Consider the following 20,885-nt stretch of genomic DNA (forward strand, 5'->3'; position numbering starts at 1 on the left):
CGGGCAAAAGAATAATATTCGGGTTCAAACTACCCGGTTTTAGGCCTAATTTTCGGACCTAGCCCATAATAAACCGAGTCCACGACACGTGGGGAACCCCACCACGCATGGGGGACATATGCCTTGAACCCCACCACGCGTGGGGCTCATTTTTCTTGGCACACACGGACATTTTGCTGAACAAAAGGGGGACTTTGGAAAATTGGGTGAAGGAGGCACTGTTCAGGTTCTTCTTCCTAAAGAAGAAGAACGAAAACCCTACTGTAAAAACCCAACAAACCACCATCACCCTGGACACCGTCTGAACACCACCCCGTCTCCTCCCAACTCTGTCACCATCTCGTCCGAAAACTACTAGCTCCAACCACCTCCGTCAACTGCTCAAACACCATAACCAACAGACCCTCCCGTCGAACCCCCTCGTAACTGGCCGGAAACGAAACCAGACAACCCAAACCAGTCGACCCTACTGTCCAAACGCCACCACCCAAACACCACGTCCAAACACCTACCAAAACCCACCTCCGACTAGCCTCACCAGTCGACGACCGAGTGTCCGTCAACCACCAGTCTTCTCCCTCGTCGTCACTGTCACCCCAGCACTACGACCAACAGCAACAACCCACCAGCTCGTCAACCACCAGTCTTTTCCCTCCTCGTCACTGTCACCCCAGCACCACGACCAACAGCAACAACCCACCAGCTCGTCGTCCACCACTAGCTCCCTCCGTCGTCACTGCCTACAGGACCGCTCCATCTCCTCCAAGCTCCATCACAACCGGAGGAAGGAACGAAAAAAACCTAACCAAACCCTACCCCAAAACCACCTGCTTCACCCGTTCTAGCCAACATTTCGAAAAATCCAACAGCAGCAACAGTTTCTTGGTCCGAGCTCCCTGCTTCCATCGAGGTCGTCGTTGTTCGTCGAGGTCCGTCTTGAGTTCCGTCGGGGTCGTGTTTGTCGTTCCGAGGTTGCCGAGGTTCAAAGGTTATTGTTCTTCATCCTTTGTTTCATTTCGTTCGTTTCGCATATTATGGTTCAAGGCGAATGAGAGTATTTGATATTGAGGAATGTCAACAATGCAACTTTTGTTGTTGTGTTAAAAATGCTTATTCTATGTTTAGTTACTGCATGTTTAAAGTAAATGTGAGCATATGAACGGTTTGTTTGTCATCTTTGTTAAATCGTTTTTTTTCTCATTTTTACCATGGATATTATTACCTGTTAGAATCGTTGTTTTTGTTTAACCTAGGATGACTTCATTGGTAGAAAATCGTAGTTGCCTTAAGTTTGCCCTTAAATAATAAAAACGAGGCAATCTTCGCCAAAAATAAAAATGCACAGATTGCGGAGCCCTCACAAAATATATGCATTAAATACTTAGATTCTGGGTCGGGCCGTTTAGCGAATTTCACGGCCCTACCCCAAAAATAATAATGCGCTAGTTGCTTTAGGCGCGCCTTTAATAATGTTATCTCCCTAAACTCGGGTGCACATTTATGTAACCCAAATCCAAATCTCAACGAAATCGAAATGTGTCTCTAATCACGGGTACATCGACTGTGACGTGGTCTGAGATGCATTTCCATGACGTTGTAAATTCCTTTTAATAATAAATGAGACGAGCCTCGACAAACAAAAATGTAGAAGCTGCGGGGCCCTCTAAATGTATATATATTAAAAATACTTAGAATTCGGGACATGCCGTTTAGCAAATTTCACGGCCTTCCCCAAAATAACAATACGTTAGTTGCTTTAGGCGCGTCTTAATAATTTATTTTTCTTAATTCGGGTGCACATTTATGTGACCCAAATCCAAATCTCAACCGAGTCGAGATATGTCAATAACCACGGGTGCATTGATGTAACGTGGTTCGAGATATATTTTCACGACGTTGCAATTCTCGTAAAAAATAATAATAAAAGCGGTCAAGAGTTTAAACTTGCACATAGGTTTTAACATGTATAAAATCAGATAATCAAGCCAAATATAACAGTTGAGCGACCGTGCTAGAACCACGGAACTCGGGAATGCCTAACACCTTCTCCCGGGTTAACAGAATTCCTTATCCGGATTTCTGGTACGCAGACTGTAATATGGAGTCATTCTTTTCCTCGATTCGGGATTAAAATTGGTGATTTGGGACACCCTAAATCTCCCAAGTGGCGACTCTGAAATAAATAAACCAATCCCGTTTCGATTGTCCTTTAATTGGAAAAACTCCCCTCGCACCCCGCGGGTGCGGAAAAAGGAGGTGTGACACGCCTGACATTACAACAAAACAGACAAAACAAAAGAAACTTTTCTGCCCCAGTTTGGTATCTAGGCGCATCTATGAGTGTTAATCGAATCATGTTACCCAAAATCTCTAAGAATTTAAAAACTAAATCACATTGTCCAGGAGGGTCCTGAAAACTTCAAACTAAATATCATCTTAAGAGTGAAAACTTTAAAGCTGAATTATATTTCCTAAAGGTAAAACTTACGTTAAATCTTGTTATCTGTGAAGGTTTTGCAATTTAACTAGGTCCCATTATCTAGGAGGGTCCTGAAAACTTTAAATTAAATCTCATTATCCAGGAGGGTCCTGAAAATTTTAAATTAAATCCCATTATCCAGGAGGGTCCTGAAAAGCCGAGAATGAACTTACCTGAGCCATGCTCTCTTCCTGGAGGATCTCTGTAGAATGAACAAAATTCCTTGCCCGTGAACCATGCTTTCCTCATGGAGGGTTCCTGCAAATCGAATAAATTTTCTTTCCCCTTCTCAAACCGCCTTTGTGCCGACAAAATTGGGGCACGACACTTGAAAAATTCAAGCTTCCAAGCTTTGATTTGGACATAGCCTTCGTCCCTGTTTCAAATAAAGAAAACTTGTGGGTTTAAACATGGTGGTTAGTTTGCGGCCTTGACTTTGAGGGCGATTGCTCCTTCACTTCCTATGATAACTTCGATTTCAACTCGAAAGACCTTGCCTATTTATTGACTGACCACTTTTTCTATCACCCTTATCACGGAAAATAACTCTAGTCCGTTCAAACCCAATACTATTCATCTGTTGCATTATGCTCATGCGTCGACATATACTTAACCTTTGTGTTTCACATGAATCCCAAAGCACGTCAATTGCCACCCACTCAGTGCACATGTTGTTCCTTCCTGACTTAACCTATTGGCCTTGGCCTTTATGTCTATTGCTCCTTCACTTGCCATGATAACTTTGATTTCCGCTTGGAAGACCTTGCTTGTCATTGGTTAACCACTTTCTCTGTCAACCTTATCACATAAAATACCTTTGATCCGTTCACCCAACATCCTATATCTGTTGCATTATTCATGAATTGACATATACCAAACCTTTGTATTTCACATGAATCCCAAAGCACGTTGATTGTTACCAACTCAGTGCGTACGCTATTCTTTCCTGACTTATACCATTTTGATGTGCTAGCCAGATCCCGTTTTATGCAATTGGAAAGCTGGTGGCAAATTTTGAAGTCATTTCTCACTTGTTCTGACCAAACAGACTCAGGAAGAGGAAGTAAACAAGACAAAAGGAACAGAGTAAAGGACAATGGAAAGAGATGATTCATAATAAGAAAACTACAAAGTAAAAACTTATCAAATGAGGATACCAACTCTAATGACCATGACATGCACCTGTTGCCTAATCTGTCAAGCAAGTATGATGTTCAACTCTAGTTATACCCCTAAACCGTGAAACTGGGCTTTAATGCTCCGATGTTTCAATCTGATTCACGATCCTTATTCGACTTGTAGTGCCCGAAGGGTTTTCACCATCAAGCCTCTCTCATTTTGTCCTTTCTCTCAACTCACCATCACTTTATGGTGCCTGTGAAGGTTTTCACCAATAAGACTCTCTCATTTTGTTCTTTTCTTCTTATTTCCTCTAATTATGCAGATGACAAGGCATTAACCATGGTAAAAACATAATATACTCTTGGCATGTCTAAACTCAGCACTCTCAAAGATTATCAAGGAGGTCTTTTTGGACTATAGTGTGGCTTTTGGACAGGGGTCAAAAGCAAGGATATCATAAACGCGCAAAATAACTAAGACAACGAGGTTAATTTATTTAGAACTTTTGGAGTCCATTCTAAAAACTTTGCCCCAATTTCTAAAACAAGGGAATTTGATTTTCTTTTTTTCTTTTTCTCTTTACTAAGAAAGACTACCCCACTCTTGACTTCGTGTGATTATGAAATATTGTATTTGGTATGACCGAACCGTAAGGCTGTCTACGTATCTTGTGGTGACAAGAATCAGGTCAAACGTAGTTCAAGACTACTTTCTTGTTACTGTTTTCCTTTTCTTTTCCTTTTTTCTTTTCTTTCTTTTCCCTTCTTTTTTTCTTTTTCTCTTTTTCTTTATCTCTATTTTTTCTCTCTTTTTTTGAATTTTTCTTTTGGAATGAACTTTCTAAAATAAACCTATGGGGACGTGAACTTTTTTTTTCGTGCGACTCTAACTTAATTCCAAAAGAGGGGAGGTCAAAGAAATCACTACAGGCTCAAAAGGGTTACCAAAGGGTATAAAGTGTTTGGATAGCTGAAAGAGGGCCTCCCAATCTCTAAGAACACCATGTATAACACATGTAACTTGAAAATGAAAATGAAGATCATGCATAGCATTTCTTTTACAGCATCGGCATTGGTATCACTGATATGCCTTCCACTCTTTTTAGTGCCTTGTCAAGTATAGAACCCTCGTTGGATGATTCCCTCTTCAAAATGGATCTCCTCCGTCAACTTTCTTGACTTTATCTTGTAACTTGAGATGCACTTGAACTCAAAGTTATTTGCTTCAAATTGTCCAGGATGTACTCTCTTGTAATCAATTCTTGTCACCTTATTAACTTCCCAAACTATCTGCCCCAATTTCACACAGTTCGGGCTTCAAATGATCTCAAAATGTCCAAATCTGTACTTATTTCCCTCAAGTGTCTCTATCATCTTCGAAATTGCTTCATGACTAAAATAACTTTTAAGACCAGGCCTAGAATTATGAGTGCATGTCATGTCACTAGAACCAACATGAAATGAACTATAAAAGGAGAAGAGAACTAAACCAAAATGACTAGAAATAACAGTAAACAGAAAATTGCATTAGACAGACGGTGAAAGGGTTTGAACAACAAAACAAGCAAATAAACTGGGGTACAACCCTGGAACAATCCTAGATAACACTAAATGAGTTACTACGACTAAAGGAACTAGGAAAAATAAAAGGATAGAAGGGTTTGAGTCACAAGATAATATCCGGATTACAACCCTGAAATAACCCGGACAACAGAAATTACAACAAAATGAACCACCAAGACTCCTCCCTGGCTAGCCAAGAAAGGAACGTCTTTCAAATTATGAAGCTCGGCATCTTAGCCACTGAGTTCCACATCAATATTACCAATACCATTACCAATTTCAATATCATTAACTTCACCAAGTGGCTCCTTGACTCCTTTGACCAACCATTCGTCATTTCTAACCATTCCAACAATCTCTGTGTTGTCATGTACCTATAGAGGATTACGTGTGACACTTGGGGTATTACTGCCTTGGACCATAATTATTCCTTCTTGAATCATTCTTTCTATTTCCCTTTTCAAAGCACGACAATCTTCAATATTGTGTTCCTGGGCATTGGAATGGTATTCACACCGTTTAGCAGGGTCAAAGCTTCTCGCACGTGGGTCTATATAATTTAGAGGAATAGTTGCAATCATGTTGTAATGCTGTAATCTCTCAAACAAACTTGCATAGGACCCTCCTATTGGTCCAAAATTATCTTTCAGCCTTTATTCCCTTCTACACCCTTGGCTTGAATGTGGGTTATAGGGTACTTGAAAATTTTGTGGAGGTTGGTGAGGATTCTGCGGTTCTCGTGCTCTCCTTTTGGAGTGACCCAATGGTTGGATAGATGGCCGGACGTTGTTCGAAGGATAATACTAGGGTGGATTATGTGGAGCTCGAGGATGTTCATGGGATCAGTATTGAGGCTAAAAGCGTTTAGCAGGAATGCCCACTGGATCCTGTCATTGGCGGGGCTCGGCAACATCTTTTCTATCAATGGGAGGACTGTCCCGAGCAACTTGTTCGTTCTATCTGAACCAAATTCCCTAAAACTTTCCTTGGGTTCTTTTCCATCTGAGATAGGGTGAGCGGTCTGGGATACTGTCTTCATTGTGCTGATAGTGCCAAACAAAATCTTGAGCCATGTAACTCCATGTATGTCACTTACTGACATCTTGACGAGTATGCCATTGCAAGGCTGCCCCAGTCAGGCTCTCACTGAAATACGCCATCAGCAACTCATCTTTTTTGCCAAAACTTATAATTTCACTGCAATAACCCCTCAAATGGGCTACTGGATCTCTACGCTCATCATATAAATTAAACTTTGGTATCTTAAACCCTTTCAACTTTCTGGATATGTCATCTTGCTCAACTGTCTTAAGAGGCTTTGCAGTCTCACTGGGAGGCTCAAAATGAGGAGCGTAGGAGTGTGGACCCGAGACCTTAATAATTGGTATTGAAGCATAGTGTTGGGCATCGGGGATTTTGAACATAGTCTCGCTAGAGGATCGAGGAAAACTAGCGGGTGGATGAGCTACAAAAACATGAGTGGTCAAATGAGCGGGATATAAGGTGGTTCTGGGGGTGGAGTGTGAAAATGTTGTGGGGAGATATCCTAGACTCGTGATAGTGGCGGAATGGTGACAAGGCTTTTAGTGTAGTTAGTGGGAACTGGTGGTGGAGGACGCCTACTAATACATGTTTGGTATATTTCGGACATCTGTCCTTTCAACCTTAAGACCTCTTCTTTCAACTCATATTCTGATTCAACAATTTCCTTATCAACAACCCCTGTGTCCAAGTCTTTGTTAGTCATGTCTACCTTGCTCTTTGACCTTGTTTTGTATGGATGAGTTACTTAAAAACCACAAACCAACCACCCTTCTGCTCAATGAAGATAACAAAAGGAACAAAATGAAGCCATCATGTTAGCATTAGAGCATTTAACAACTAAAAGTATCACATTGTGTGCAATGCACCTAGCAACAATTAACTGTTCTAGAATGACTTCGAGGGTCACGAGGTCACTTGGCATCATACCAAATTTGTTTATTTCGATCTTCTCTTTTCTTTTCTTTTCTAGCACTTGATTGCTCATTTTCCTTCATTTTTTTTTCTAATTATCACTCTTTTCTTTCCTCTCATTTTTCACATCCCATAATTTCACCTCTTTTTTTGCTTCTTTCTTTTTCTTTTTTTTTTCTTTTAATAAATAAAAAAATAATTCGATCGAAACTTATGTAGGTTGCCTACGTATCATGACGCCGCATGAATCAGATCTTTGCGTAGTTCGGAAAGATCGGAAATAAAGTAAACAAACTAACGTTCTCAATTTCTTTTCTTTTTTTTTCTTTTTTTTACCTTAATGGATACTCTGATGAGAAATTATTAAGGAAAAACCATTAGAAGAGAAAAATACTTTTTGACTAAAGGATGAACCAAAGAAAAATATTTTTAATTTTTGTTTGATATCCTGAAAGAAATATTTCGAACCAAGAAATGGAAAATATAAAAAAATATTTTTGGATTTTAATTTGATTACCTAGGGGAAAAACTCTGAAAATAAACCAAAGATAAAGTATGCTTTTTTCTTCTATGTACAATATCCTAAAATTCTAAAATAAAAAGAATTTTTTTTCATTTTTTGTTAATTTCCCAAAGAAGAACCTCAAAAGAAAATCTTTTTGGATTTTTGGAATTAAAATCTTAAAGAAAACTTTTAAAGAGGTACTAAAAGAAAATTCTCTTCTTTTTTTTGGATTTTTAGTCTTAATGTACTAAAAGGAAATATAACAATAATTTTTTATTTTGAGTTCTAGATATTAATTTCCTAAAGGAAAACCACCTTAAAAGAATTAGTATTCTAAGGAAAACTTCTAACAGAAATATAAAACACAAAACCTCTTTTTGTTTTTGATTTTTGAGTTAAAACGCACTTTTTCAAATATAAAGTAGAAAGTACAATAACAAAAGACTCGATATTACTGTACAAAAACTAGAAAGTAAAAGACGACATAAAATGAAGAACAGACTCAAAACATAAAAAAATAAAACAAATCTCCTTAAGCAACTCCTGAATAAGCGATACTGACTGGATGGTCACGAGGTGTCTGTCATGCTCAAACTCCGGTAAGTAGATCCACACCTGTATGACAAAAACTCAAACCAACACTAGGTGAGAAAATAACACTCCCTGTTGGACGCATGCAAGACATGATTGAGGCTATTTTTTGCAAAATGGCTGATGTGACCAAAAAGTGGCTAGAAGTGCAAAATTTGGCTAAGACCCGCAAAGCCAAGAAACTAAGATTCACTAGGAGGACCGGACCCTATGTGTATTTCCTACGTATCACGCCCCGTAAGACGAGAATCAAGTATGCGTATTTTGGGTCGATTCGATACGGGCAAGAAAAAACAACCAATTTAGGAAAAATATATTTTGTGTCCCGTTTTTTTGAAAAAAATGATGAAACATGTAAAATCTTTTTTTTTAATTTTCAAGCTCTCTTTTTTTCTTAACAAGAATGTGACACAAAACATAATTGGGCCCTACTCACTTTATCCTCACACTTTACCTCTCTTTTTTTCTTTTTTTTTTTCCTTTTTCATTCGCCCTCAATTATCATTGGTCCGCTAAATGATCCTTTTACCCTTGAAGAAATGCAACATGTAGCACATAGGATGCATCAAGATGGTGTGTTATTTTGGGTACACTTATCCAAGACGAACCCAACCCCTGTGTTGAGTCCCCAAAGTCAGATGCACGTGATGCAAACAAACGTTCCTACTAGGGATCTGGCATGGGGCTGAGTTATTCTAGGTTCAAAACCTGGGTATGTTGTTCTAGACTTGTGTACCCGAGCGGACAACTCGATCTGGGGAGGGGGGCTACATACCGGGAACCAAAAGGCTATCCAGCTTTGTAACTTGTCTGAGCCTCTTCTTAATTTAAGGTGTGGAACTAACAGAAGAGGAGTCACACCAACGTGCACATCCCCGAAGATGAGAAGAGAAGAGTTTCGTAGCAGTTCAAATAGTATCAAAGCGGTAAAAAGCAGCATTTAGCACATTAACCCTAAACATGTAATAAAACCAGATAATAAATAAAAGTCAAATATAACAATTATTCTTAGCTCGAATTCTTGAACCCTGAACCAAAGATTCGGAGTTCGATCCCTAGCAGAGTCGCCAGAGCTATCACACCTCCTTTTTCTTACCCCGGGAAGGGGTATAAGGAAGTTTTTTCCAATTTAAGTAACAATCGAAATGGGATTATTTATTTCAAATTTAGAGTCGCCACTTGGGATAATTTATGGTGTCCCAAGTCACCAGTTAAATCCCCAATCGAGGAAAGATTGACTCTGTATTACAGTCCGTGAAATACAAAAAGTCGGGTAAGGGATTCTGTTAACCCAGGAGAAGGTGTTAGGCATTTCCGAGTTCCGTGGTTCTAGCACGGTTGCTCACCTATTATTATTGGCTAATTTATTTGATTTTAAAACACCTTTGAAACCTATGTGCATTTTTATTCCTTCTAAACCGCTTTTAATAATTCAATTGTTATACAACTAATTATTTGATTACACATTGTGAATCATGTAACGGGAACCGGACCCCACAACATGTTTATTTTATTAACAAGTTGAAATTATGGCTGAGTCACATAAATGTACCCCGGGAATTTCTTATCCACTAGCTTCTGTCACCTAATTCAGCAAAGCACCCAACATTCAGCATTTTGTAATTGGTCATCACATGTATAAAACAAGTTGATTTATCAACAAGAAAAAAAATTGATTTATCGTCATACATAGAAAACGATAACGATGATTGCACATCAACTTAGTCAATAGGAAACTCCAATTGTTCATTTTGTTGGTAGTATATTTAATTTCGGCTGATGCATAGAAAATGCTTACTGCAGTCCTTACTATCTGCTACAAAATTGCTTATTCCAATATTACAAAACAACTAATAATCTAATGATAAACAAACAAGAAATACCAATATAAAATTACAAAGAGAACTTACTATTTACCAAGCAGATACTCATTTGAATTCTTGCCAATCCCATTTCATTTAAATTACGGAAACCAATTATATAGTAGTGCTAACATTGTATTGTCTGGAGTATTCTTAGAAGCAACAGAATGCAAATACAACTCATTGAACTTCAACAACTTCACCTAGAGAGAAACCGGCAGATTCGACCCCATTTCGAAGCGTCAAATGGATGCAGTTTTTCGATCCCAAGAAAAGCAATTTCGTAGGATGACGAGTATATTAATGTAACCTTAGAAGGAGATACATCCAAATAGATATTTCTAGAGAGAATACGATGTCGGCGTAGAGCTTCAGCGTCGTCGGTTTTGGATGAAGATGCTGTCGACAATCGAAGAAGAGGGGAATTGCATAATGTGAAACAATTGAGAAATTGAGCAACTTTAATGGCGATGACTGTTGTATTAGTTTGAATTCAAGAAGAAGAAGCCGAGAGAGATTGAGGGCAGAGAGAGTAAAAGGTTGACTCGGCTGCTTAGGGGTATTGTGGTTTTCTTTTCGTTCAGCTGCTGCCTAGCTCTAAGCTTTTTTGTGTAAGGAACATGAAAGAGAAGGGAGCTCAAGGTTCGTTGGTTTTTCTCTGGTTGTTGGCCGAAAAATGACTGGTATCTGCGACTATGGCTGCTTAGGTTCCGAGGTGTGTTTGACGGTGGAATGGTCGTGTGGTTGAAGAGGGATTCTTGCTGCTTCTATATTGAAGAAGACGTTCAGGGAGGGGGTTTTCTTTGTGTATTGCGGCTGATTCCTCCAATTGTCTAGGTCTAGGTTAGTTTTTGTAGGGTTCTTTAGGTTAAGGGGTATGGGCCTAGGAATTATGAGCTTGGGAATTATGGGCTAGGTCCGAAAATTAAGCTTAAAAATGGGTTGTTTGAGCCCAAGTTTTATTCTTTCTTCGTGAGACAAAAAATACGACCTCATTTACCAATTAATCCTACTTAAGTAAAATAACTCTTAAGATAAGACTAATCGTTAAAACAAACCTATTTTTTTTGGTATTTTTCAAGATTAAAAATGACTGCAAAACATTAATGAAACTATTTTTTTTTGTAATTTTTATTTTCTTGTAATAAAATAAAGTAAGAGTCAAAATTAGTTGAAATTGCGATATTAGGCCTATATTAAATATTGACATGCTAAAATATAAAAAATCTTGGGGAGGGTCAAAAATCACATGTCTACAATAATTGCCAAAGGGCCGGTGGGATTTCTAAGAAGAATGAGATGCCTCTCACTACCATCCTTGAGATTGATATTTTCGATGTGTGGGGCATCGACTTTATGCTCCATTTGTGAGTTCATATGGGAACACTTATATTTTTGTTGCTATGGATTATGTCTCTAAGTGGATTGAAGTTGTGGCTTTGCCCAACAATGAAGTACGAAGTGTGGTGTCCTTCTTGAAGAAAAATATATTCACAAGGTCCGGCACCCCAAGGGCCATCATTAGTGATGGGGGTTCTAATTTTTTCAATAAAGCTTTCGACACTTTACTCTCCAAGTATGGTGTCACTCACAAAGTGTCAACCCCCTATCATCCCTAGGCTAGTGGACAGGTTGAAGTATCAAATAGGAAGATCAAGAGTATTCTATCCATGACTGTCAATGCAAATCAGATTGATTGGTCAAGTAAACTTGACGATGATTTATGGGCCTATAGAACAGCTTACAATACTCCAATTTGTATGTCTCCGTATCGGTTGGTGTTTGGCAAAGCCTGTCACCTCCCGATGGAATTAGAGCATAAGGCCATGTGGGCGTTGAAGAAGTTGAACCTTGAGGGGGATGCAGCTGCCAATCTTCGGGGGGAGCAATTGAATGAACTTGATGAGTTCCAGTTCCATGTTTACTCTAGTTCGTCCTTGTATAAGGACAAGATGAAGTACCTACATGATAAGTATATCCGGAACAGAGAACATAAAGAAGGTGACCTTGTTCTCTTATTCAACTCTCGGTTACAGATGTTTCCGGGAAAGCTAAAGTCAAAGTTGAGCAATCAATTTGAAGTGGTGCATGTGACTCCTTTTGGTTCTCTATATTTGAAAATTAAGAATGGTAATATCTTTAGAGTCAATGGGCACCGGGTGAAGCACTACCTTGGTAAGGTTGATGATGGGCACGTGGTGGCATTGATCCATTTCAAGTGAATGATGGTAACATACGTCGTGCCGCGACGTTAAATCAAGCGCTTCTTGGGAGGCAACCCATGTGTTTTTCTTTCTTTTGATTTTCTTCTTAGATTAGGCATTATTTTGGACTAACTAGTTTTGAAGTGAGTGTAGGAATTGGTTGTGCAGTGCAGGAGATTGACAAGAAAAAACTTGGCTAAGTAGTGAAATTTCGCGGGACGCGCCCAAAATTATGCGGACCGCACAAGTACTTCGCGGTCATACAAATCTGTGCACGGTAACGCAGATGGATGATGGAAATTGCCAACTCTCTGAAGTTGGTCTATAAAAATTCCTTAAGAGTTCGTGGCTGCATTCAAAATTCTGCGGATCGCACAATTTGTGTGGCTGCTGCCAATTTTTTGCGGATCGCGCCCAGGTGTCTGATGCTAAGCTACAAAAAAGGTAAAAATTGCGGACTGCAGCTGCACTCAGGTAAGTTGGTAGTCCATCTCGGTAAAAGTATAAATAGGAATTTTTCATACCATTCACACTTTACAAACTCTGATCTCTCAAGCTAGACACAATGCACTCTTCCTTTTTTTCACTCTCATTCCAATTTCATCAAGTGTAATTTCTTGCTACATTTCACTATTGGTATGTTCATTTTAATGAATTAATTTCATCTTTTTCTTTTCTTTTCTCTTTGTTTTAGTTTTCTTTTTATCTAGGGTTAGATTCATGACAAAAATGTCGAAGATGCTTGGTTCTTGCTTAGAAATATATAGGTAGTTTTTGAATGCATAATGGGGGTTGGGGTTAGTACCTTTTAGTGTTTAGTTTCTGCAAATCATGCCTAATTAGTGAAAACCCTAGTGTTAATCGTACCTTAGTACCGATGTGATTTGAATATCGTGGCCACACATATTTTTGTACGGTCCATGAGAGGGTATGCGGCCGCATACAAAATTGTGCGGTCCGCGATACCCTATTTTTGAGGCCTTGACATTTTCTTAGATGTCGCGGCCGCGATCACATTTGTGCGGTCCATGATTGATCTTTCGTGGCCGCACTCAATTTTGTGCGGTCCGCACATTTGAACTTCAGAGACTTAGTTATTTGTTTTCACGACCACACCCAATATTGTGCGGTTTGCTATGGGTAGAGCCGAGGCATTTCGATGTGGAGGTGAAGGACAAAAAGTCTTTCTCATGGTATCACCTCCAGGGAGCGGACAACGCTAAGTCAAAGGGTAAAGCCACTAGATCCACTGGCCAGTCTTAGGAGCCAAGAGTAGTGGCCACTGGGTCAGTTACTGAGCCCTCCACAGCTACTGGTACTTCTACCGGAGCAGCAGCCATGCCTCCTCCATCTTTCAGGCCATCTATCTTTGTTCCACTGCCAGTGGCTTCATCTTTCACTTACCCTCAGATTGCACTGAGGGTTTCCCAGACACTATCCATCTCAACAACTGGATACGTGTAGCTACCACAAAGCTGACTGGCATTTCCAGTGCAGTGGCAGCACAGTCTTCAGCCCCAGCAGAGCTTCAGGTACCTTCATCAATGGAGAACTCATTGAAGAAGATTCTAGAAAACTAGAAGAAGATTCTGGACGACCCGAAGAAGATCCGGAAGACTCTTGATACACATGGTAGACAATCAAGGATTTGGAGAAGCATGTGAAGAAGTTGAAGAAGCCTCAAAAGGAGTCGATTGAGAAGTTGAGCAAAGAGGTCAAGAAGATTGCACATGTAAGGGATTTGCCGATGGACCTTCTCATGGAGGAGACAGCCTCAGCAGCACATGCAGCATAGCCTGAGGCACCAGGGGCAGCAGCCGGCCAGTTTGAGGAGCCAGCTGCAACTTCCCATACTATTGAGGAGCTAATTCACATGCTCATCAACCCCGTAGTCCCCAGTCAGAGGATGTGGAGATACAGTTAGAGGATGCTGAGGACCTTATTCAGGACCCGAGGCAGACAGAGACAACATAGGGAGTTTTCTTTACTCTCTACCCTTTTTTCCATGTTCTTATTTGTTATTAGCATTGGGGACAATGCTATCTTTCATGCGGGGGGTGGTCCATTCTGATTTGATGACATTTGGTATGTAATAACCATTGTACTATTTTTATTCTTATTTTCACTTTTGGTATGTATATATTCATTATTTTCATTTTTGGTATGCATATAGTTTTACCATTTGATGTATATATTCATTTCCATTTATGTATATATTTGCTTTACCTCAAATTTGTATATATTCAGTTTAATTTTCGTAGTTTACTTCATAACTTCTTTCATTATTTTCCCTTAGTAGCACAACTTCTTATTTCCTTTAGTATCTTCTTTTTAAGTTGTTAGCGTTTTTTTGTTTTTATGTTTTATGTGAACACTAAGCCTTTGGTTTTCTTAATACCACGGTCTTTCCAAAGGTGGATGTTGTGTGAACCGGGTGGCTCTTCCTAACGATGGATGGTGTGACAACCTTCTTAAGGGATTGAGTCCGTTTTCTTTATATTTTGGTATATATAGAAATAATTAATAAGAGTGTGTCAAGAAGGCTTCATTTGGTACTAAAACATTTACCTTCGACCTTATGGTTAGAAACAAGATGATTGATAACGAATAGTTCTACTTGTGACCTTTAGACTCTTGTGTTGGCTAAAACAATCATCGAGTGGTTTCTTTGAGCCATTTGTGATGTTCAATATTAGCTAGGATTGTTATGGGTACTATACTCTATTCTCTTTAACAATCTAATAGCTTGAGAGGTGAGGTATTGAATTGCAAGTCCAAGTTCCATGCCAATTAGTCTAGAACTTGCCCTGAATATTTGTCTAGGCGAAATTCTAAGTGTAGCTCGACTTGAGAAATGATTGTAGGCTCTACTTGATCCAGTTTGAAACTTGAAAGCTTCTGTAGCCTACCAATATGATATCCCTAGTCAACCCTTTTGAGTCAAAGCCCTTTTTCTTTCAACAACCACGTTACAAGCCTTTATCCGTTCTATAATGACCCTCTCTTGGCACCCGATCATTCCTTGACATTTTTGATTAACAATTGGCAGAAGCATTAGTTTGGAGGAGATATGAGGAATGTGAAAGTGATTAAAGGTACAAAGAACAAAAAAAATGAAGAAAAGGGAAGGCAAAGAAAAGGAAGAAAGGCTAAAAAGAAATATGTCAAAAAGAAAGTGAAAGTTGAAGGGATTCAAAGAAAGCAATGATGAAAGGCATGGAATGATTAGAAAAGGAGAAAAATGATTATCATGAGCAAGAAAGAGTGACAATGTGTCTCTCTAATTCCCCTAAGGAAGAAGAAAATGACTCAAAGAGTCAAGAAAGTATGAACCGAAGTGAGAAAATGGAGTGCTTAAGGAAAGATGAAACCATCATATCCTGATAAGTCCTACCTTGATCAAAAAGCCTTAATTACATTCCCGCAAAAGTCCTATATGATTTTGAGTTGAGTGAGCTTACATTAGTGGTGATTTACATAAGGCACAAGCTTATGTTACTTAGAGCAGGACTTGTGTCCTTCCTTTGAGAGAGATGAGCATACCTCTTCACAATCCTTGTTTTGAGTGTTTCATTCTAAAGTGAGATTTGCTTATAGAGAGTAGAGGAGGAGGACTTTGGTTTCCTCATTGACCTATGTAATAGAGCGATCTTTCTTATCGAATTAAGTCAACTCTTAATGCTCTAGTGTCACGATAGAACTATGGTACTCAAAAGGTCAAAACATGGTGTTGTTGATAATTCATTTGTGGTGAGGGTAATTGTTAGTCCCAATTAATGCATGATTGATTTACCTTAGGCAGACTAAAATATCCTTTTGTTCTAGTGTAGGCAGGACTTACATTATTTGCTTGAGGACAAGAAAAAACTTAAGTTTGGGGGAGTTGATAAGTAGGCATTTTAACCTATTGTTTGCTCTATTTAACTTGTGTTTTGGGCCAGAAATGCATGAAGGTATTCTCGAAAAATAATGTAATATGCTTGCTTGAAGGAATTGTTCAAAATGAGAAAAATGAGTCATAATCAACTCATAAAAGAGTCAAAACTTGAACAAAAACTAAAACTGGGCTAAGAGATCTAAAACGCGGATTGCGAAAATATTGTGCGGCCACGAAAGCCACAACGCGGCCGCGATAAAAAATATGCGGTCCGCAAAAGGGAGGTTCAGAGAGTTGCATTTTTAGGCTAAATGATAAGAACAGACTGCACCAGAAATGTGTGGCCACGAAACTCTCTCTGCGGCCGCGATGGAAATTATGTGGATCGCGATGCAAGAAGTTCAGAGAACTCACAACTTGAGCAAAAGAAAGAAGTGCAATCCGCGTCAGAATTGTGCGGCCGCAGAAATCCCTTATGCGGCCGCGATTGAAATTATGTGATCCGCGAAACTCAGCTCAACCCAGATCCATATTTGAAGAATGCAGACAGCGATTAAAATTATGCGGCGCGAAAGCAAGAATGCAGATGCGCTTAGAATTACGAGGCCGCACAACCTCCGTAGGGGTATTTTCATTCGAAAGTTTTAGCTTAGTATAAATAGATCTTTTTGATATGTTTATGTTATGTTATGTATTATTTGAGCACGTGAGATGGCTGTACATTCCGTTTTGGGCAATTTTGTACTAGAATTATCTTTCAATATTAGATTTTCATCTTTTAATCTAGTATTATAAATTTTATCTTCTTTTAATATTTGATTTCTGTTATTTCCATGAGTACCTAGACCCATATCTAGTGTTGTGACCCAACCCTAGTGTGGGTATTTAATGGGTATTGAATTCTAGGGCTTGAATGTGTATGTGTTAGTGATATTTGGCCTAGTTCTTGCTAGAACTATAGAGTTAGTTGTTGCAAACACTGATTAATGCATGTATTACTTAGTCTCTACTTGAGAAAGAGGGACTAAGTCTAGGAAAACTAGGCTAACAAGGAATTGGGATGAACTCAAGAAATTGATAGCCCCAATTAGAGGGTTAAACCTAGAGATAGTAATATCCGACTTGAGCTAATATCAATTGAATTGCATGAATACCCATTTGGACTTGAGAAAGCCAAATTGGGAAAAATCACTCAAACTACCAAGAGGTATAGAGTGAGTACCCGGGTGTGATAGCTATATTACGATCCTAGCTAATCACGAACTTGCCCTAGATTTTACTATCCATTAGATATCCACCTAGGTGGAAGTCACGTGCCTAGTCTCTTTAAACACTTGAAAATCAACAACAAAAATATTGTCCTTAGTTTCAATCATTGCATACAATAGAGTAAAGTTAAAAGTAGAAATCAAACCCAAGGCTTGTGGAAGTGTAATTAGACTCAAAACCTGCATCTAGCTTAGATATAAACCTAATTCCAGTTATTAACTGCCTGTGAATTCGATCCCGACCTAGTTCGGTTAAAGCTGCATCGACCACCCTTTCTACTCAATAGTAGTGTACGCTTGGACCCGATCATTTATCAATCCTATTAAGTTTGCAATTACACCTGATTAATCTGAGTTATTTATGGTTGCTAGTTGACGAGATCATTTATCTAAATAGCATATTCCTACAATACTATCGGTCTACCATAATATATCAATCCTATATTCATATGGTATTGAATCTATCATGAACGAATCTAATAAGGTATTCAACTAATCAAGACTATAAGGTATATTCCTATCCTAACCGCAGAATCTTTCCCCGAGCCATGGGTTCAGAAACAAGATCTCTCTAATTCTACTCTAATTTAAACACGATTTTTCCAAGCATAACATAGATAGTAAATAGAACTTAACTGCTGGCCAAACAATTAAGCAATTATGCACCGAATTAGAGAAACAACCAAAGATGATAACTTAAATTAACGATAATACAATTAATAAACTTCAATATTCTTGGCAATCACAACCCTAGAACGCGAAGTTTGGCTCCACATAGACATGGTAGCAAAACAACAAATCCTCCAAAAAATGTAAAGATTACTAATTTTGATGGAAGAAAGATGGAATCTGATGAATTTCGGCCTCCACAGCGGCTTCGTGCTCTCGCTTGGTTTAAAGTATGATTGATCCCCTCAAAAATAGGTTTAGAATCCCTTTTATACATGTTGGGGACATGTAGGATTGAAATCTCCAAGTCCCAGCCGAATTAGGACAAAATCCTCCCTTTGGCATCTCTCTTGGTGCTTGGTGCCAACCTGGACAGCAAACTTTTTGGTCTTCTGTAATTGGCATTTTGGTTGGTGCCCAGCGCCAACCTGCACAACAAACTTTTTGGTCTTGTGTCGTTGGTCTTTTGGTTGGTGCCTAGTGCCGACCTGGGCGCTAAACTTATACTTCCTCCAAATTCTACCCTTTTGACGTCAATTTGCATGTCAACTCCCAAAATCACTTCCAATTGACTCCTACACATATAAACCATTATTAAGCTTGAGTCACAAATATTCAGACTAAAGTTAACGAGTTCAAGGCATAATGCAAGGTAAATTAATTACATTCAAAAACATGGATTATTTCCAAACATCAAAAGGCCTATATTTAACATTTACTAATATTTTCCATCTCGCATTTGATAAAGAAAAAGATGTCATATCTTTTAAAGCAATTAAAATAGAAAAATGTTTCACATAAAATATGAGTCATGCAATACTAGATTTATGCCCATCACGTTTGTTCTTATGGTTGTGCACATGCAAACTGCCGCCTTTATCTGCTAGTTGTATGGGTCCAAATTTGAACAACCACGAACGTTGATGAGTGCGACGAACGACGAGATCCTCGTAGCTCGACATTCTGTAGAGGACGACCTTAAGGCGAACAAGAGACTATACGACCCTTGCAGTAGTGCAGGCCCATTAGGGGTCATTAAGAATATTCTTTCGAATATTCCCTATAAATTGTTTTTTAGAGCTTAGAAGGGTTTGGTTCCTTATATATAGAGCATAAAACAACCTTGTAAGGGCTCTGGGCACTTTTCCTAACCCATAACACTTGTTGTAAACTTGCTTACATAAACGATTGAATGGGTTATTGTTTAAGGTTTTTGGTCTTGATGAGATAAAGAATTCTTATCATCCATATTCTCCTTATATGTCTTTTGTTCTAGAGATTATTATACTTAGCTAAGTTATACCCCTTTATTTTGTATGATTGATTTATTCAAAAAGGTTTCGATATCTTTTGAGTCAAACAATTTGGCGTCGTCTGTGGGGATTTCTATAGTTGAGATCTTAGTTTCGTCTAGATTGTTGAAAGAAATAATCACCTCTTCTTAGCCTCACAAAGGCAAACAATGGAACGAAAGGGAGAAGCAAGGCTAAAGGCAATAGTAGGTGTCACTAACAACCTCCTGAACTCCCTCTTTGAAGCTGGTAGGGAAGACAACGAAAAGCAAACGCCAAGTGCTACACCTGAGGGAGAAATCTCGCCCCCTCCCCCTCGCACGAGGGCTTAACTATCTCGTGTGAGAGGGAAACCACAATATCCGCAGCAGGAAAAGCACCACCGGCCATGAAAAAGATAGTAGAAGAATGGTTGACAAAAACCTTGAGCAATATACTCGAGAAACCCGTTCAAAAGGATATCAGAGGCACAATACCCGCAGAAACCGTAGTTGTCGCCAATGAGCCAGAAACTCCACGAACATGTAACACTCATACTGTCATTGATGCAGGCAACGATGCACTTGTAGCCATCATAAATAAAATGGAAGAGTTGGAAAATGAGAACAAAACACTCTGCGGCCAGATAAAAGAGCATCAGGAAAGGGTTGATAAAATATTGGGCACTCCGAAGTTGCTACTATCGTGGCCCTTTTTTTCTCGCGAAATCGGGTTTATGATATTTGGAGGGATAACGCAGTCCTTTTGGGAATTGGATTTTCATGTGAAGAGTCTCCACCTAATGATTAAGGTGCATTAGGACACTAATGGGTTTGATTTGAATAACCAGAGATAGGGTAAGGGTTTGAAATTATTCTAAGGGGGAAGGTGTTAGGCACCCCTCAAAATTCACTAGTGTGGTTCCCGGCCAGCCATTTATTGTGAATTCGAGTGCAATTAACATATAAGCAAATAAGGCTCAAATAAGAGGGGATTTCAATACATAATGGTTTGAAGGTAAGCAAATTTGAAACAACAATCAAAGAGCTGATTTTTAAATAAAAAGTTATAATGCTAAAAAAAGAATAAAGAATAAAGGGGGGTCCTACGTTTATTAAAAATATGGATCACCCCACACAATGTCTGGTAATCATTCCTCAATGAGGGGCTACACGTGACATTATCGCATGGTCATCATATCCATATCTACCCTTCCCACCCCGTTAAGGTATTAAAGCGTAGATTGGTCTCGTTTACTTGCATGCTATTACCCGTCCTATTCCTATCAGTCCTAGAGGCACTTAGGACTACTAATCCTAAAAGGGGGGGATATTAGGCTTATTTGAAGATTCAAAAGTAAAAACTCTAAGACGACATACAAAAAAAACACATACTACATATTAAAGGGGAAACACATAAGCATATCGGCTCAAGTATACCTCCTCAAACAAAACACATAAAATAACATGTCTTACACATACCGCTTAGGTTTTATTTAAAATACTGAAGATGAGGGAGA

The sequence above is a fragment of the Nicotiana tabacum genome, chromosome 6 (assembly GCF_000715075.1).
Source record: "Nicotiana tabacum cultivar K326 chromosome 6, ASM71507v2, whole genome shotgun sequence".
Classification (NCBI taxonomy): domain Eukaryota; kingdom Viridiplantae; phylum Streptophyta; class Magnoliopsida; order Solanales; family Solanaceae; genus Nicotiana; species Nicotiana tabacum.